The sequence below is a fragment of the Hyperolius riggenbachi genome, chromosome 11 (assembly GCF_040937935.1).
Source record: "Hyperolius riggenbachi isolate aHypRig1 chromosome 11, aHypRig1.pri, whole genome shotgun sequence".
Taxonomy (NCBI): Eukaryota; Metazoa; Chordata; class Amphibia; order Anura; family Hyperoliidae; genus Hyperolius; species Hyperolius riggenbachi.
Genome location: NC_090656.1, coordinates 24791943 through 24806281, shown reverse-complemented (window position 1 = coordinate 24806281; position 14339 = coordinate 24791943). Strand labels below are relative to the sequence as shown.

The 14339-nt window shown below is 47.3% G+C and overlaps 1 protein-coding gene across 1 annotated transcript in view; it reads right to left on the bottom strand.

Moving 5' to 3' along the window:
• Window positions 1-8661, bottom strand: part of LOC137538010 (uncharacterized protein F13E9.13, mitochondrial-like) — a 41092-nt gene extending 32431 nt beyond the window's left edge. The window contains exon 1 of the mRNA XM_068259929.1: window positions 8625-8661. The gene's annotated coding sequence lies outside the window, so the exon portion shown is untranslated. The remainder of the gene's footprint in view (window positions 1-8624) is intronic.
• Window positions 8662-14339: the final 5678 nt, after the last annotated feature.

Below are 14339 nucleotides of genomic sequence, written 5' to 3'. Positions count from 1 at the left end.
TTAGGACCAGAGCAATTGTCACCTTTCAGCGCTTCTCCCTTTCTTTCGCCAATAACTTAGTCACTATTTATCACAACGAAATGATCTATATCTCGTTTTTTGTTTTTTTACACCAATTAGGATTTCTTTGGCTGGTACATTATGAGAAGCACTAAACCGAGTACAGTACAGGTAAATTACATTACAAACTTCTGTCCGATCGGACCTGACCTAGTACATTATGCTAAGAATTATTTTATTCTAAATGCATTGTTATGGGAATAATAAGAAAAAAAATGTAAAAAAAATCCTTATTTCTCAGTTTTCCGCCATTATAGCTCTAAAATAAAATGGTCTACAGTGGATAAAACACACACATTTTATTTGCCCATTTGTCCCGGTTATTACAACGTAAAATATTTCCCTAGTACAGTGTATGGTGCCAATATTTTATTTGGAAATAAAGGTGTATTTTTTCAGTTTTGTATCCATCACTAATTACAAGCTTATATTTAAAAAAAATAACAGTGATATACCCTCTTGACATACATATTAAAAAAAAATCAGTCCATATGGTAACTATTTATGTATTTGTTCTGAGGCCTAGTGCACACCAGAGCGGTTCGGCAGCGTTTTCAGATCCGATTGCGGATGTGGAAACGCTAGGGTAATGTATTTCAATGGGGTGGTGCATACCAGAGCGAGAGGCGTTTTGCAGAAACGCATACTGCTGCTGCAGATTTTGGATTGCGAAGGGGGTTTCTGCCTCAATGTAAAGTATAGGAAAAACGCAAACCGCTCTGAAAAATGCTACATCAGAGCGGTTTGCCAGGCGTTTTTGTTACAGAAGCTGTTCATTAACAGCTTTACTGTAACAATATGTGTAATCTGCTGTACCAAAAACCGCAGCACAAAACCGCAAACCGCTAGCAAAACGCTTCAAAATAATAAGAAAAACAAGATGGCGCCGGACGCGGACGCCACGGCCACAGGGCTCCGGACTTTTTTCTTCTTTTACTCCTAGTCCACCCTCGCTGCACTTGCCCGATCTCCCCTATCTATCTGGGGAGCGGGCGTGAATCGCAGGCTGCCGAGCGGTTTGAGGATGACAGACGCTTTGGGCTCCGGCGGGGACTTTCACAGCTGGGGGGCAGGAAGGGCACTATGCGGCCGAGCACTGCTCACTGCCCACGCCAACTCCACTCGACCTGCACTGGAGAGAGCTTTGGTGTCTCCCTCCAGCTCTGCCGCACCACCGGATTGAGAGACGCTCTGGCGGGGGGCCAGAGCTCCAGCGTCCAGCACTCACGCTGAGGTCCGGCTCTCTGCGTGGTCGGGCTCGGCCGACAACCCGACCGCTGCAGGTCCTTGCCCCCCCTGCCTGGGGACTCCTCGCCAACTGGTGCTGGCTCACCGCTGAAGCTGCCACACGGATTGCTTTCCTCCTGCCGGTCCGATCTCCGCTGCCACCCACGTGGACCAGACCCCCGCATCAGGACAACGCCGCTGCCTCTACCACGCCACCGCCGCCGCTACGAGGGAAGACAGGGAGCCACCTCAAGCATACGCAGGGTCACTGGCCCACAAGGTCTGCACGGCAATCCCGAGCGGTCACCCAGGGAACCTCCCGCCCTCCAACACCACCACCAACAGGTCTCCCCACCACCTCCCACTACACATAGTACCACTAGGCCGCAAGCTGGGGGCTGGATTTCTGAGGGCAGCCATGGGATCCACCGGCCACACCACCTACCAGCTGGACGGCAGGAACACTCTGAACAGCAGGAACTCTATGGACACTCTCTCTCTCTGGCTTAACAATTTCTCTTCTTCTCATTATCTCTCTCTCTCTTTATTCCTTGCTTTCTACCTTTCTTCTCTCTCCTTCTCTAGTACTGTCGGACATTATGGGGCACCCGAGTTGCGACAGAGTAGTGAGCGCCGCCAAGGAGGCAGGCAGCTCCGCTCACACAGCACTAGGACCCCTCTAGTTTTTTTTTTGTGCTGCCATGTATATGCCTATTGTATACTACACTGCATGCATTATGCCACTCAAGTGTATATTCACTGTATGTCTGATACTGTACCGTACCATCACCGACCCTGTAAGTGCCAAAAATAATTCCGGGTACAACTCCCGTTGTACTTGGCGAAATAAATGATTCGGATTCTGATTCTGATTCTGAAAAAACGCTAGCGTTTTGCGGATCTGCTTGCGGTTTTTGGTGTGCACCGGGCCTAACTGTTTTTTTGTTTTTTTTTAATGCGTAAATTTCATTTGGGTACTATAGGAGAGTGTGGGAGGTAAGGGGTTAATTTTAAATGTAAGTGTAGGTCTTTTATTTAATAAAAAAAAAAATGTAAATAGGTGTAATTTTACTATTTGGCCACAAGATGTCCTTGTACATTATTTCCTATTAGCGTCCTATAAGTACACAAACAGGAAGTAATGCGTGGATGTGTTATGGTACTTTCTTAGTTAGGGCTCAGCCACACTATGATGGCAGTCCCCCGCCACCAGCTAGTTTTGTTTTTGCCGACTTTGAGTCGGCGGGCTGCCACATGTACCTTTGTACGCATTCCCGCTGGTGCAGGAAGCTATCGCGGACGTTAACACGTACATTTTTACAGGTACAACGCATACATTTTTACGCATTGCACCTGCAACATGTAAAAGTGTACGTGTTAATGTCCGCGATAGCTTCCTGCACCAGCGGGAATGCGTACAAAGGTACGTGTGGCGGCCCGCCGACTCAAAGTCGGCAAAAACAAAACTAGCTGGTGGCGGGGGACTGCCATCATAGTGTGGCTGAGCCCTAACTAAGAAAGTACCATAACACATCCACGCATTACTTCCTGTTTGTGTACTTCGAATCGGCAAAAATGAAACTAGCTGGCGGCGAGGGAACCAGAGGATCCGGGAGTGACGTTGAGGGCACAGGATGGCTGCAGGGGGCTGGTAGATGCCCCAGGTAAGTGAAACTCATTTTTTGAAGAGTTAAGGTTCCCTTTAACCAGTACATAATCTGCTGGCTCTCATACTACATGGAAGTGGTAAATTAGTCAGTGATTGACCAACTATAATTGAAAGAGTGTACTTAGCATAAAGAGCTGGAGAATGTAAGCGTACGTATACACATCCAATTTTGATTGGGCAATTTAACCACCTCCATGTAGTAGTAGAGTGTACCTAGTCAGTCTGTTCATAGTTTAAAAAATCTGTTGGCCCTCATATTACTAAAGTTGGTATACACTTTAGGTGCCTATAGACCTGAAGATTATGGGCAGATTTGACAAAGACAAAATTATCTGTAATCGAATCTGATTAGATATAAATTTGCCTCTTCGTTGAAGCCGCCCATATACTACAGACCGATTCCCATCCGATTTCAGCATGAAATCTTCAGGGAATCTTCTGAGCCCGCCGCGTCCACACCGCCGCTGCCCAATGTATAAATGTGCCCCCCCCATGTGTGCATCTATACCAGTGGTCCTCAAACTAAGGCCCGCAGGCCCAATGCGGCCCCTCGAGGCTTTTTCACTGGTCCCCAAATACAAAATGTATAACTTATAGATATGGCCCACTGCACCTTTAAATATCGGCGGCCCACATATAAAAAAGCCATGCTGGCCCCACCCATCCACATACTGTAGAAGCCAGCAGTCATTTGCTGGCTTCCAAACCAATTCTGCATCAGGTGACACTGCTATCCAACTGGACGGCAGGTTGTCCCCTGGGTATGCTTCACTGCCTGGTGCACAAAGACGTTGTTTGGGTGCTGCATGACTGAATGGCTGCTGCTGGGAGGTCTCCTCCGACCATGATTGGGCAAAATCAATACATAGATTCAATGTAATGTTTTTACCATCATTTTATGTATGTTCACCTTTTCTCCTGAGTTACCTCCTAGGACCTTTTTTTGAAGTCGTGACACATCACGCCAAATGCTCAGATCTCCGTGATACATCACATATGTATAATAGAAAAATACTAATTATAACCACGAAATGGATGGAAAGAGTGCATTATGCTGAATATACTTAAAAATGAAGGCTAGAACCTTTCAGGAATATTAATAAAAACAATCAGTGGGGCAGTTAGCCCCCCCCCCCAATCTGGAATGATAGCAAAGCACCAATAATTTGCACCATGTGGGAAAACAAAATGCCCTCAGACTCAGTATAGGTAGGTAGCCAGGTATAGGGGCCCCCGGTATAGGATCTCATGTGTCGGTGCCCTCAATATAGGTTGCCAAGCATAGGTGCCCCCTATATAGGAAGTCAGGTGTAGGTCTACCCCCATAGGTAGCCAGGTGTTGGTCCCCTATCTGAGTATAGGTAGCCAGCTATAGGTACACACAGTATAGGAAGTCAGGTATAAGTGCCCTCAGTATAGGTAACCAGCTGTAGGTGCCCTCTTGGAGGTTGGCGCCCTGAGCGAGCGCTCCAGTCGCCCAGGTCAAAGGCCGGCTATGCATTACCTGTCCTGTAGCAGCTTCCGCGCGGTGATCGTCCATGCCGGGTACATACTTACACACTAGCGGCGCATAGTGTCTGACTTCAGACGCTACGCGCCGCCAGCATGTATGAGTGTATGCGGAACCTGGTGAGATGGACGGAAACCACGTGGAGGCCGACACCGGACAGGTAATGTATAAATGCACACACACACATTTATTCATTGCGGCGGCAGTGGCTGGGGTTTCATCGCTTGTTCTGAAATCGGACGCCGTACCGCCACGCACCTGACCAACCAACTTCGGCCCGACATCTTGCAGCATGCGCGATCGACATTGCGACCAATTTCCATCCCAAAATTGGTCGCTTTGTCTGTCGGGCATGAACTTGCCGGCACTGATTTATACTATTCAAATTGGATGGTCGATCGCCCATGTCAGTTTTGATTAGCCAATCACTGACAAATTTTACCACCTCCATGTATTATGAGGGTTAACAAACATTGAGAGCTTGTATAGGTAAACAGATATAGGAGATTGTATAGGAAAACAGATATAGGAGACTGTATAGGAAAACAGTTATAGGAGACTGTATAGGTAAACAGATATAAGAGATTGTATAGGTAAACAGATATAGGAGATTGTATAGGAAAACAGTTATAGGAGACTGTATAGGAAAACAGTTATAGGAGACTGTATAGGAAAACAGATATAGGAGATTGTATAGGAAAACAGATATAGGAGACTGTATAGGAAAACAGATATAGGAGACTGTATAGGAAAACAGATATAGGAGATTGTATAGGAAAACAGTTATAGGAGACTGTATAGGAAAACAGATATAGGAGATTGTATAGGAAAACAGATATAGGAGACTGTATAGGAAAACAGTTATAGGAGATTGTATAGGAAAACAGATATAGGAGACTGTATAGGAAAACAGTTATAGGAGACTGTATAGGAAAACAGTTATAGGAGACTGTATAGGAAAACAGTTATAGGAGACTGTATAGGAAAACAGTTATAGGAGATTGTATAGGAAAACAGATATAGGAGACTGTATAGGAAAACAGTTATAGGAGACTGTATAGGAAAACAGATATAGGAGATTGTATAGGTAAACAGATACAAAGGCTGCCATCTTTCTTCTCTTATAAACAATGCTGGTTTCCTGACTTCTGTGCTGATGTTTATGCCTTTAATACTTTACTGGCCCGGAATGAGCAGATCAGATGCTGCGTGACTCCAGTGGCTACATCAGGCATGGGCAAACTCGGCCCTCCAGCTGTTACGGAACTACAAGTCCCACAATGCATTTGCCTTTATGAGTCATGACTGTGGCTGTCAGACTCCTACAATGCATTGTGGGACTTGTAGTTTGTTAGCAGCTGGAGGGCCAAGTTTGCCCATGCCTGGTAGATGCTTGTTACAGGTGTAACGCAAACACAACTAAAGAAAAAAAGCTCAGCAAACAAGTGCAGGGCCGGTTCTAAACCTTTTGCTGCCTGAGGCAAATTGGTGAGGATGCGCCCCTTCCTGATTTTTGAATAATCGCACCGACAATTTGCACAGCACGTTATACAGTAGCTGCGGTGCGGGTTTTAATACGTAATGCTATTCTGTCATGTAATGTTTCTGCCTCTTTTAATGTTTTTAGTCAGCAAGGGAGACATGACATGCTGCAGCTCAACACAATAACACATTAGCTGGCTGGCTGTGAGTCTGTGACAATCAAACTGCTCACCCTCAGCCAGTCGGCCGTCCTCCATTCCTCCTCAGGCAGGACAGCAGTGCCACCTCCTCCGAAACACTGCTGCACTCCTGCCTCCCCCCTCCTCACTCACTAGTGCACACCAGAGCGGTTCTGGAGCGTTTTTTAAAACGCTTGCAGCGGGAAAACCGCTTGGCTAATGAAAGTGAATGGGATGGTGCACACCTGAGCTGTTTGTTTTTCCCCCCAAAACGCAAACTCCTGTCCTGCAGCATTTTTTAGATTTCTGAGGCGTTTCTGCCTCAATGTTAAAGTATAGGAAAGTGGAAAACAGCTCTGTAAAATGCTAGATCAGAGCGGTTTTTCAAGCGTTTTTGTTACGGAACCTGTTCAGTAACAGCTTTACTGTAACAATATTTGTAATCTGCTACACAAAAATGCTCTAAACAAATGCTAGGCATGTTTAGAAAATATCTCTAACGTGCCTAGAATCCCTCTGAAAATCTGCTTTAAAAACCTCTAGCGATTTGCGGATCTGCTAGAGGTTTGTGGTGTGCATTGGCTCAGACTCCTCACACAGTACAACAAGCTGCTTTTCCCCAGTGATGACCTCTTCACCTTGCTCTCCCCTCTATTCTCTTCCTACTCTGAGGTAGAGTTGGGCGAACTGTTAGCGCAACTGCAGCCGAACTGTTCGGCTGCCCAACCTGTCATGTGGCTGTGGCTCTTACTACTTCCGTGTCGCAATTATTATTATTTTTATTATTATTTAGTATTTATATAGTGCCGACATTTTACGCAGCGCTGTACAGTGTTTATATATATCTTGTCACTAATCGTTCCTCAAAGGAGCTCACAATCTTATCCCTACCATTACCATATGTCTATATTATGTAGTGTAAGTACTGCAGTCTAGGGCCAATTTTTTTAGGGGGAGCCAATTAACGTATCCATATGTTTTTGGAATGTGGGAGGAAACCGGAGTGCCCGGAGGAAACCCACGCAGACACAGAGAGACCATACAAACTCTTTGCAGATAGTGCCCTGGCTGGGATTCGAACCAGGGACCCAGCGCTGCAAGGCGAGAGAGCTAACCACTACGCCACCGTGCATGAGTGACGTCACACACATGCACAGAGAGTGCCCGGCAACGGGAGCGCGATCTAGGACGCGCTCCGCCGGGCCAGCGCAGACGTACTACTCCGGGTCATTGCGACCCGGAAGTAGTAAGAGCCACAGCCACATGACAGGTTGGGCAGCCGAACAGTTCGGCTGCAGTTGCGCTAACAGTTCGCCCAACTCTACTCTGAGGCCCAGTGCACACCAAAACCGCTAGCAGATCCACAAAACGCTAGCGGTTTTGGGTGCGGATGAGAGAAATTTTGGCCAGTGCACACCAAGCGGATTTGGATGCGATCCGCCGGCCGCATCCGCATGGCTATTGTATTTGAATGGGCTGGTGCACACCGGCGGTTTAAGGTTTTTAGCAAACCGCGAACGTGCTGCAGGAGGCACGTTTGCGGTTTGTTACAAACCTCAAACCGCCGGTGTGCACCAGCCCATTGAAATACATTAGCCAAGCAGATTTACAGGCGGATGCGGCCGGCGGATCGCATCCAAATCCGCTCGGTGTGCACTGGGCCTGACTGCATGCTGTCAGTGTAAACACAGTACAAACATGCTGCCCCTGTAATCTCTGTGCCTGATGCAAATGTTTCACCTTGCTTCATGAGAGAACCGGCCCTTTGCAACTGGCATTGTTTACAAGAAAATGAAGATGGCATCCTCTGTATTCCTCTCACTTCATGCATACTTTAAAGGCTCATACACACATCAGACCATAGTCTTTGGAAAATGAAAGATCACAGACCAATTTTACCCCCTTCCATGTAGTATGAGAGCCATACCTACACAGTCTATTCTATGGAGCTGAACTCCCCATCAGATAGAAATCTTTGCAAGATGCTGCACACAAAGATGCTGTACACATGTAACAGATCAGTATCTGCAAAAGATCTGTTCTTGCAAAATGCATTCATAGTCTATGATATCTGCAGATCCTCATACACACCTTGTTTAACAGACATTCATCTGCAGATCAGATCCACCAGGATGGATTTTCAGATCTGCAGATGAATGTCAGTTAAACAAGGTGTGTATGATGATCTGCAGATATCATAGACTGTGAATGCAATTTGCAGGAACGGATCTTTGCCAGGAACAGATCTTTTGCAGATACTGATCTTTTGTGTCTGTACAGCATCTGTGTGTGCAGCATCTTGCAAAGATTTTTTTCTGATGGGGAGTTCAGCTCCATAGAATAGACTGTGTAGGTAGGGCTCTCATACTACATGGATGGGGGTAAAATTGGTCTGTGATCTTTCATTTTCAAAAGACTATGGTCTGATTTGTGTATGTGGCCTAAGTAGACTTCCATGCAGAGACAGAAGTTACAGGGTAGCAGGTTATACGCTTACCTCCCCTGGCAGTCTGAATGCTGGGAGGACTTTGAGATCTCAGTCACACACTGATGACAGCTGCTCTCCCCTCTGACTGTCATGACTGAGAATACAGCTGCAGCCTATATTTCCGGAAACCTCTCCGTTCTCTCTACAGCTAAGGGGCGAGTCCTCCTGAAATAGTGCTGTGAGGACACAGAGATGCCAGGGCAGGCCAGCTGTCAGCAGGGAAGAACAGCAACATTGACATTCTCTATAAACTGAAGGACTTGCCAGTGTTAAAGTGCATACACACATCAGACTATAGTCTTTGGAAAAGGCAAGATCACAGACCAATCTTCAGGGCCGGTGCTACCATAGAGGCAAAGGGGGCAATTGCCCCAGAGCTTGTAGGGGCCCCCAGTGGCTACAAGAGGAAAAAAAAGTTTTCAAAAAGACCTTATAGTTTTTGAGAAAAATGATTTTAAAGTTTCAAAGGTAAAAAAATACACATTTAAAAACCCACCGACTTTAACGGTTAATAGCAAATCCACCTTACAGGACAGTACTGGACCAGAAATGTGAAGATTTAGGTGTGAACCAGGCCCACCCATGTCTCCGCCCCTACCCGCCCCTCTTCATGCGTGAGTGTGCGGCCATGCTGTACCCATAGGGCCGCGTCTGTGCAATAGCAAGGCGCTCCGGCTGACTGTGTAGGCGGGGCCGTACTCCAACGCAATGTTTTCCACTGGCGACACATGCATTTGTTCAGAACTCCACCATTTTTCTACCACAATTCGCGGCTAAGTTTCGTTTTCCCCCAACTGGTCAGAGGATGGCTATTGCGCCTGCACGGCCCTGGCCACTCGCGTCCTCGTTCACACTCCTGTCACCGAGAGCGTCCTGCGTAGACGCAGTACTCGGAAATTTCATACTGCGCCTGCGCAAGACACGCTGGGCTACGGGAGCGTGAACGAGGATGCGCGCAACCAGGGCCGCGCAGGCGCAATGGCCATCCTCTGGCCAGTCGGGGGACCGGAGGATCGTTGAGGACCGGTGTGGGCACAGGGCGGCTGCAGGGGGCTGGCGGAAGCCCCAGGTAGGGCGAAACTCTTTTTTTCCCTTTTGGTTTAGGTTCACTTTGAATCTCAAAGGGCATGCGATTACCATAGACTGCCGGCAAGTACAAAATATGAGGGTTATGGTGGGTGGAGTGCAGTGTGCACATTAAGGTCACTCAATGTGCAAAATCGTCAGTGGGAAATGGAGGTAAGTGTGGTCCCAGCCTGAGGCTCCTCCCACACTGCATCCGATGAGCTCTGACGCAGTGGGCAATATTATGTGATGCAATTATATTCCTAAGGTAAGTTCACACTGGGACCTGAGCGCTGCGATGATTTTGGATGATGAATGAGGTGCAAATAATTCCATGTAGATGCAGTTATTATGCACATTTATCATGCAAACTCATGCAGCTTGAAGTTGGACCAATCGAGTGAAACCAAAGTGGGATTCGGGTCATTTTGAAGCTGCATACATTTGCATTCAAGAATTTGCATTTTGCTGCATCATCACTTGGAATTATTTGCATGTCATTTCCAACCCCATGTGTGATCCAAGTAGTCTGGCAATGAAAATAGAGTAAAGGTGCGTACACACATGCGACTATAGTCGTTTGAAACAAAAGTAGTACATCGTTGGAAACGGTCGTTCGTACTAGGCTTGACATGCGCATTTCACTATTTCTCCACGGAACTTTTCATTTTTATGCGCAGGCGCAATAGTTGCTTTACGTGATGTAACGTTCGCTCTAACGATCAGATCGTTACACACCTTTAAAAACTAACTTTACTTAGGTCGTTCTTTCGTCAATCAAAAGTTCGTTCGTCGTTCACAACGAACGATCGTTGTCGCATATGTGTACGTAGCATAAGGCCTCTTTTCCATGAACTGTTGAGCTGTGTGCTCAGCAAGCAGTTGCCAGGCAGCAGCAAGCAGTTGCCAGGCAGCAGCAATCAGTTGTGAGAGCTTGAGAGGCATTTCACTGCCTATCAACAGTTTGTGGAAAAGAGGCCTAAAAGTGGCCACACACCATACAATTTTTTAAATAGCTGTTCAAATCAAGAATAGCAATTAGGTCTCTTTTCCACAGACTGCTGAACTGTGTGCTCAGCGAGCAGTTGCCAGGCAGCAGTGAGCAGTTACTAGGCAGCAGTGAGCAGTTCTGAGAGCTTGAGAGGCATTTCATTGCCTATCAACAGTCCGTGGAAAAGAGAAGAGCCCTTAATTTTTCTGACTGATTGTAAGGCCACATACACACATCAAACCATAGTCTTTTGAAAATGAAAGATCACAGACCAATTTTACCCCCTTCCATGTAGTACAGGATCTTCTCAAAAAATGAGCATATTGTGATAAAGTTCATTATTTTCTGTAATGTACTGATAAACATTAGACTTTCATATATTTTAGATTCAAGTACACACAACTGAAGTAGTTCAAGCCTTTTATTGTTTTAATATTGATAATTTTGGCATACAGCTCATGAAAACCCAAATTTCCTATCTCAAAAAATTAGCATCAGGGCCGGGCCGAGGAATAGGCTGGAGAGGCTCCAGCCTCAGGGCGCAGTGTAGGAGGGGGCGCAGAATTCATTCAGCTGTCATTCCTAATTGTGTTTGAAGCAGAAATAAATAAGAAAAGGGGACAGGGGCGTAACTAGACCCCACCGGGCCCCCCTGCAGAATTTCAGAGCGCCCCCCTCGTAGCCGTTTTGTGGGGGCTGGAGGGGTGGCAGCATGAGGGGAAAGCCTTGGCCACAGTCGGCGGGGAGAGGGGAAGTTCCCCCCCTCTCTCCCTCACCTCGGGGCTCTCCCCTCTGCGCTCCCCTCCAGCTAGATATAGTGTGGGCAGTGTGCAGCGGGCAGCGGCGGGCAGATCAGTGCTGGTCGTAATGGAAAAATCTACGCTTACGGATCATTACGCGTAATTTTACGCTATTACGCATTACGCAATTACGGTTACGGCGTAGGAAATTATCTACGGTACATCACTGTAATTACGCGTAAACTTACGCAGTTACGCGTAAGGATACTGTAATGTAGGCGCTTACACTACGATGTTACGCGTAGTGCTGTAATACCCATTAATGCGTATTTTTTTACGCATACGGACGATATGTATGCAATAGCCGTCAATGTGACAGTTATTGCGTACATATCATTCGTATGCGTCAAAAAGTACGCTTATACTGAAGGGCGGGAGAAGATACTATTGGTTGCTTAGGATGTTGACTGATTGGCTACTCTTAGAAAAGGGGAGTTTTTACGTTAGTAATTACGCGTAAAATTACGCGTAAGTGTTCGTAAAATTACGCATACCTAGCAATTACGGTAGACAGTGTAATTACGATACCACTCTACTGCTTACGCGTAAATAATTACGCGTAAGACCGTAATTTACGCGTAGCGCTTACGCGTAAATTTACATTGAATTACGATGCGTAATTACGCTCATGCGTAATTTCGGCCCAGCACTGGGGCAGATACATACCTTCTTCCGTGCGTTCCATCGCAGAACTTGGTCGGGAATCCTTTTGCAGAAATGACTGCTTCAATGCGGCGTGGTATGGAGGCAATCAGCCTGTGGCACTGCTCAGGTGTTATGGAGGCCCAGGATGCTTCGATAGCGGTCTTAAGCTCATCCAAAGTGTTGGGCCTAGCGTCTCTCAACTTTCTCTTCACAATATCCCACAGATTCTCTATGGGGTTCAGGTCAGGAGAGTTGGCAGGCCAATTGAGCACAGTAATACCATGGTCAGTAAACCATTTACCAGTGGTTTTGGCACTGTGAGCAGGTGCCAGGTTGTGTTGAAAAATAAAATCTTCATCTCCATAAAGCTTTTCAGCAGTTAATTGAACAGATATTTAAAAAAATGTATTGTGTGTGGCCACCTTAAAGTGTACCAGAGCTGTAAAATAACAAAGATTTTATACATACCTGGGGCTTCCTCCAGCCACATCCGCTCTAAACGCTTCCACGCCGCCGTCCGCCTCCTCTGCTGCCCGCAACTTCGGGAACCGGGTCCCCGCACTTCCGTCAGTCGGAGCCAGTCTGGCGTAAGAGAAGTGTCTCCTGCGTAGCTGGCCGCAAGTTATGTCAGTGACGGGACCCAGTTCCAGAAGCTGCGGGCAGCAGAGGAGGCGGACGACAGTGTGGAAGTGTTTGGAGCGGATGTGGCTGGAGGAAGCCCCAGGTATATATAAAATCTTTGTTATTTTACAGCTCTGAGTCCCTTTTAAGATTATGAATAAAGCAGCTAAATGCCTTAAAGGAGAACTGTAGTGAGAGGTTTCTGGAGGCTGCTATATTGATTTCCTCCTAAAGAGAGACTGAAGCGAGAATAAATCTCGCTTCAGACCTCAGAGTTAGCAGGGGCATGTGTGCCCCTGCTAAAACGCCGCTATAGCGTGGCTTAACGGGGGTCCCTTTCCCCCCTAAATCCCCCTCTGTAATGCGGGGGAGCGCTTCCTGGTTGGGGCAGGGCTAACCGCCGCAGCCCTGCCCCACGCGCGTCTGTCAGCGCGTATCTCCGCCTCTCCCCCGCCCCTCTCAGTCTTCCTTCACTGAGAGGGGCGGGGGAGAGGCGGCGATGCGCGGCTGATAGACGCGACTGGAGGCAGGGCTGCAGCCGTTAGCCCTGCCTCCAGGAGCGACCAAGTCTGCGACCAAGTGTCGCAGTGGGGGCTTTAGAGGTCAAGGGTCCCCCGTTTAGCGGCGCTATTGCGGCGGTTTAGCAGGGGCACACGTGCCCCTGCTAACTATGAGCTCTGAAGCGAGATTTATTCTCGCTTCAGAGTCTCTTTAAGCAATACCAGTTGCCTGGCTATCCTGCTGATCCTATGCCTCCAATACTTTTTGCCTTATGCTAGGAATACACGGTACGTTTTGTACCGTGTTATCGAGCTGCTGATGGCTCGATTGATAAAATCCGACGTGCCCGATCACCCGCCAGATCGATTCCCTGCTCGATACCGCGGGCAGGACAATAGAAGAAAACGAGAAGATAAGAAGCGCCCGTGGGGACGAGCGGGAATCGATCCAGGCGCCTGCGGGGATGTGCCGGAATCGATCCAGCGTCTCAATTACACGGTACAAAACGTACCATGTATTCCTAGCATAAGACCCTGAACAAGCATACAGCAGATCAGGTGTTTCTGACATTTTTGTCAGATCTGACAAGATTAGCTTCATGCTTGTTTCTGGTGTGATTCTGCAGGCAGATAGCTCAGCGGGGCTGCCGGGTAACCGGTATTGCTTAAAAGGAAATCAATATGGCAGCCTCCATATACCTCTCACTACAGTTCTGGAAACATTGACAGTCATGTGATTGGTGCAGCTTCCTCATGCATGCAGCCAGTTATCTGGGGAGCCTGCAGTGGGAGCCACACCCCCTCCTGCTAATTCCTTCCCATTAGCCTCAAGATTCCCCTTGCTTGTCCTGATTGGGTAAGGAGGTAAGCAGCAGTTTGGCCCTGCCTGTCCTCCCACAAGTCAGTGCAGCACAGTCAGTGGTGCCTTCAGGGAGCAGCAGCTGCATGTTTGTCTTGTTTGCATCTTTACACCAACATTCAGGTATTTTATTTTTTTCTTTTTATATATTCTTCCACTATTCTTGGCTTCTCATGGGAGGGGGAGGAGGTGATGAAGCTGAAACTTTGGAGACTTGTGTATTGTGGCTGTGAAAAAACTTTA